Raw genomic sequence first — 6,565 nt, 5'->3', positions numbered from 1 at the left:
GCAGCGCTGATGGAATCGTTCCAGGAGTTGCATTAAAAACATCAGATAAGACAATCACAGTTGTAAACAACATCAAAACAATATGGCTGAGAAAAAGAACATAGCTGAGGTACAGGCTCCATGAGTGCAATACATTCTGAAAGGAGTGCAAGGAAAGTGCAACAATCAAGTACACAGGGCTGGAAATACTGAAATATAAATATAACATATTATAATACATATAATATTACTATTTCTTATATTATTCCATATATTAATATTTCTTATAATATATATATATTTATTTGTTTATATATTTATTTATATATATTTCTTATAATATATATAATACATCATCATCATTATCATTATTATTATTAGATATGCGTCAGGCTGCTGTTTCCCACTCTGCCCATGTTCAGAGGCCCTCTTGTTGCAGGCAGAAACAGAAACACCTCGTGGCCACGCCCCCAACCAGCTCCGCCCCGCCTCTTTGTGCGCGCGCACCTCTGCCAGGCTCACAGCTCACAGTGGCCCCCTGCTGGGCTTTCCGCGTGCACGGCGCACAGCGTAAGTGGTGGGCGGGGCTAAAGGAAACCCCGCCTCCACCTCGACTCGTTTGCCGCCTGCGCATTAGAACGCTGTCTCTGGGAAAGGGCCTTAGGCAACAAAGGGGCGGGAGTAAGCGAGGAGAGGAAGGGATTGGTGGGACGACCTGTCCATCCCCACTGCGGCGGCACCGGTTGGCTGAGCCGTTGCGAGGGCAGGGCGTAAAGTGGCCACACCCTCTGCTGAGGAGAAGGGGGGAAAAAGGCGGGACGGCGTGAGGCGCCTGTTTGCACATGTAGACGTATGCAGAGGCCTTTTAATGAAGCCACAATGCGCGACGGCCCTGTGAGGGAGGCTAGGCGGCGGCGAATGAGGCGTAGCAGGGCTGAGGCGCGAAGCTGGGCCTTGTCTTTCGAAAAAATTAACTTTTTCTGAACTCAGTTACACATACAATTAGGGAAACCAATCCCAGAATCCCCTGAGGCAGAGCAAGTAACTAAAAGAACAAAGGAAGGGGATTGGTTGGGTATAATTTTAGCTGTTTAATGTTTATAAATAAATATGTGTGTGTGTGTGTGTGTGTATATATATATATATATATGTTTATATATATAAATTAATATGTTCTGGGTTGTAGGTTTTTCTGGGCTATATGGCCGTGTTCTAGAGGCATTTTCTCCTGACATTTCGCCTGCATCTATGGCAAGCATCCTCAGAAGTAGTGAGGTCTGTTGGAAGTAGGGAAAAAAGGGTTTATATATCTGTGGAATGACCAGGATGGAACAAAGGACTCTTGTCTGCTGGAGCTAGGTGTGAATGTTTCAACTGACCACCTTGATTAGCATTTGATGGCTTGGCAGTGCCTGGGGGAATCTTTTGTTGAGAGGTGATTAGATGTGCCTGATTGTTTCCCCTCTGCTGTTTTGCTCTTGTAATTTTAGAGTAAACAATCAGTCACATCTAATCACCTCTCAACAAAAGATTCCCCCAGGCACAGCCAGGCCATCAAATGCTAATCAAGGTGGTCAGTTGAAACATTCACACCTAGCTCCAGCAGACAAGAGTTATTTGCCCCACCCTGGTCATTCCACAGATATATAAACCCATTTTCCTAGTTCCAATAGACCTCACAACCTCTGAGGATGTTTGCCATAGATGCAGGCGAAACTTCAGGAGAAAAATACCTCTGGAACATGGCCATTCTGCTTAACTGTTTTTAATTTGCTTTAGATATTGTATTGTTGTACTGTGTTTTGAGGCTTGAGCCGCATCGAGTCCTTCGGGAGATGCTAGCGGGGTACAAATAAAGTAATAATAATAATATAGCCCGAAAAACCTACAACAACCTAGTGATTCCGGCCATGAAAGCCTTTGACAATACAATTATGGATCTGGACCAAACTCCACACGAATACTCAATATGCCCAAATGTGAACACTGGTGGAGTTTGGAGGAAATAGAATCTTGAAATTTGGGAATTGTACTTGCTGGGATTTATAGTTCACCTACAATCACAGAGCACTCTGAAACCCACCAATGATAGAACTGGGCCAGACCTCCCACACAGAACCCCCATGTGGGCCACAGCAACGCTTGGCAGGGGACGGCTAGTTAATCTATATAAATAAAAATGTAATGTATGTTTGTGGGATTAACAGAACTCAAAAACCACTGGATGAATTGACACCAAATTTGGACACAAGACCCCTAACAACCCAATGTATGTCCTTCACTCAAAAAAATGATTTTGTCATTTGGGAGTTGTAGTTGCTGGGATTTATAGTTCATTTACAATCAAAGAGCACTCTGAACCCCACCAACGATGAAATTGAACCAAACTCGGCACACAGTTCTCCCATGACCAACAGAAAAGGGTTTGGTGGGCAGTATCCTTTGGTTTTGGAGTTGTCGTTCACCTACATCCAGAGATTCAAACAATGATGGATCTAGGTTGTAGGTTTTTTCGGGCTATATGGCCATGTTCTAGAGGCATTTTTCTCCTGACGTTTCGTCTGCAACAACAGCCACTATGTCAGACTACACAGAGAAACCATTGAAATCCACAAGCATGTGGACAATTTCAACAGAAAGGAAGAAACCATGAAAATGAACAAAATCTGGCTACTAGTATTTTAAAAACTCTAAAATTACAACAGCAAAACAACAGAGGGGAAACAATCAGGCACATCTAATCACATCTCAACAAAAGATTCCCCCAGGCATAGCCAGGCCATCAAATACAATTATGGATCTGGACCAAACTTTACACGAATACTCAATATGCCCAAATGTGAACAGTGGTGGAGTTTGGAGGAAATAGAATCTTGACATTTGGGAGTTGTAGTTGCTGGGATTTATAGTTCACCTACAATCACAGAGCATTCTGAATGATAGAAACTGGGCCAAACCTCCCACACAGAACCCCCATGTGGGCCACAGCAACATGTGGCAGGGGACAACTAGTATCTATATAAATCAAAATATAATGTTTGTTTGTGGGATTAACATAACTCAAAAACCACTCAACGAATTGACACAAAATTTGGACACAATATACCTCTCAGGCCAACAAGTGACCATCACTCATAAAAACATTGAAAAACACAGCAGAAGAGAATTAAAAATCCAAAATACCAAAAAAATTTCATTATTTATTTATTTATTCAAGCATTTGTAACCCGCCCTTCGCAACCCCCAGAGGGATGACTCAGGACAGCTTACAGCCGGCACAATTCGATGCCACTACATAACAAATAATACATACAGCAGTTACCTATGAATAATACATTAAATTAGTTTAAATTTTGTTTAAAAATAAAAAAGTACAATGATAAAAGTACAACAATACTTGCTGTCATTACAACACATGCACAGAACCACACACACACACACATAAACATGCAAACACACACACACATATATTTACTTTTTATTTGATACATCCCAACACTCAACAAAATTTTGCCATATAGGACATTTCAATATACATTATTCCAAAAGTAAATATTCCTTAAATAACATTTTATACATTCCTTAGTTATGTATCACCCAACACCCCCCCTCCCCCCATTCACACATATATACAAATATATACATACACAAAACACATATACATAGACTGGGCCACAGCAATGTGTGGCAGGGGACAGTTAGTATATTGTATTTATACATAAAATATAAAAATATAAAGGGAAATATAAATATAATAATAACAATGATCCAGGGGGCTCTCAGTTAACAGGCACCAATGGGGTGAACATAGTTTCTGGTTTCTTGGGAGTTTCTGATAAAAACAGGTCTAACTCATACCATCCCGTTGACTTGGTATTAATATTGAAATGCAACTGAAAGCAGATGAGAAATAAAGGCAATTTAGGCCCCATCTACACTGCCATACAAAATCCAGATTATATCTGCTTTTAACTGGGTTATATTTGTCTACACTGCTATATAATCCAGTTCAAATAATCTGGATTTTTATGGCAGTGTACATGGGGCCCTAATGTAGCATTTCAGCTAAACCATGCTTTTATCTTAATGTTTCTTTAAAGTATGTCTCCAGTTGAATGAGAGACTGCTGTAATTGGGTTGTTGTGAGTTTTCCAGGCTATACGGCCATGTTCCAGAAGCATTCTCTCCTGACATTTCACCCACATTTATGGCAGGTATCCTCAGAGGTTGAGGGGTCTGTTGGAAACTAGGCACATAGGGTTTATATATCTGCGGAATAATGTCCAGGGTGGGAGAAAGAACTCTTGTCTGCTTGAAGCAAATGGGAATATTACAATTGGCCACCTTGATTAGCATTGAATGGCCTTGCAGCTTCAAAGTCTGGCTGATTCCTGCCTGGGGAATCCTTTGTTGGGAGGTATTAGCTGGCCCTGAGTGTTTCCTGTCTGGAATTCTTTATTTACTGTCCTGAGTTTTTTTAATACTGGTAGCCAGATTTTGTTCATTTTCATGGTTTCCTCCTTTCTGTTGAAATTGTCCACATTCTTGTGGATTTCAGTTGCTTCTTTGTGTCGTCTGACAACGTGGTTGTTAAGAGTGGTCCAGCATTTCTGTGTTCTCAGATAATGCTGTGTCCAGTTTGGTTCATTAAGTGCTCTGCCATCAATCAGGGCCAGCTATCACCTCCCAACAAAGGAAAGTAGGCCTCCAAGTGTAAGTAAGGCACAAGGGGATTTTTCTTCAACACCACCGTTCAAGAACACCTAACTCTATTGTGCCTTGGTATTTTGGATTATATGGCTGTGTGGAAGGGCCCTTAGGCTCATCTGGGCCCTGTTCTGGCCTAGTTTGCAGCTGTGTAGGAAAGATATCCTGCAGATTGTGATAGGTGATAGCCTTGCTTTAAAACATTTGTATCAGGAGGTCCATTTTGGGGATAGAAAATCCCGGGAAAACAAAGAGGAAGCTCTTTTGTATGTTTGACCTGGAGAAGAGTGAAGCAGTGCTCAAGTATAGGCCTACATCAGCATTAATATTAGTATTATGTTTGTTGTGTTAGTTTATACTCCGCTAACAGTGTTCAAGTTTAGGCCCATCTCAGTATAAACATTACTATTACAATTACGTTTATTTATACCTCATTGGCAGTGTTCAAGTCTAGGCCCATCTCATCACAAAAATTATTGTTGTTGTTGTTGTTGTTGTTATGTTTATTTATAACCCACTGGTTGTGTTCAAGTCTAGGTCCATCTCAGCATCAAAGTTATTATTTGATACACAACAAGATGAGTACACAGCAAACAAGATCACTGTGCTGGCTTTTGTATTTGATCACACGTCGGACACTTCCTAAGTGGCTAGGACTGTGTGAATAATGCATACAGATCCAAGTCAGGTGGCTTTTTGTGGCTGACAGATGGTAATTTTGTCAGTGCCGATTGTTTTTAAGTGCAGGCCAAGGACTTTAGGCACTGCACCCAGTGTTCAGGTCACCACTGGGACCATCTTTACTGGTTTGTGCCAGAGTCTTTGCAGTTCGTCGTGTAAGCTTATCCAGTTGCTTTTCATCAATTCTTCTGTTGCCTGGGATTGCAACATCGACGATCCGTACTTTGGTGTTGTTGGTTTTTGGTTTTTTTTGCACAGTTGTGAGGTCAGGAGTTTCAGAGTAGTTTGATATGTTCATTTTCTGTAACTTTTTTAGGCTTGTGATCCCACCAGTTGTTAATAATGATAATGATAATGATAATGATAATAATAATAAATCACACAGTCCTAGACGTTTGGGAAGTGTTTGACTTATGATTTTGTGATACGAAATCCAGCATATAGATCTCATTTGCTGTGACATACTGTGCTTTTGTGTCAATAATAATAATAATAATAATTTTTACTTATACCCTGTTGAAAAACTCATAACAACCCAGTGATTCCGGCCATGAAAGCCTTTAACAATATATTATTATATTTATGTTTATTTATACCCCACTTTTTCTCTCCACCAAAGTTTTTTTGCGCCTCCCAGGCCTCCCTTTTCCTCCTCGTCTTGTGCCTAGTTGGAAACCTTTTAGCAGCATTTGCATTGGGAAGATGCAGAAAAAAGCTGATAGGACACAGACTTTATCTGGTTACAAATCTGTATTAAACAATGCAAGAAAGCATCGGTTAAGCAATAGCAGCTTTATGGCACAGCTTGGAGGGCAGTGATGCTTGCTTGGAACATCATCGAGGTGTTTCCTGTGGAGGAAAAAATTGAACCTTTAGGGATTACAAGCAGTTTGCTAAATGGGTTGTTGTAAGTTTTTCAGGCCAGTGATTCCGGCCATGAAAGCCTTCAACAATACATAGTTTGCTAAATGTATCAATGGGAAAAGATACTTTTTTTCACTTTCTCTACTCAGGCTGGGCAGCATCCAATGGCAGCAGGTTTGTGGGAAGAAAGGTGAAAGGATCCTTTCCCTTCCAGGCAGGCAGAGTCTGGTCAGGGTAGGTCTATGCAGGGAGTGAAATACACACACACAAACATACACCTTGTGCCCTATCATACCCAAACTGCCCCCCCCCCCTTTCCCTGACAGCCCTCCTT

This window comes from Anolis sagrei, chromosome 9 (genome assembly GCF_037176765.1).
Source record: "Anolis sagrei isolate rAnoSag1 chromosome 9, rAnoSag1.mat, whole genome shotgun sequence".
In the NCBI taxonomy this organism is placed as follows: Eukaryota; Metazoa; Chordata; class Lepidosauria; order Squamata; family Dactyloidae; genus Anolis; species Anolis sagrei.
This window is presented reverse-complemented; position numbering follows the sequence as displayed.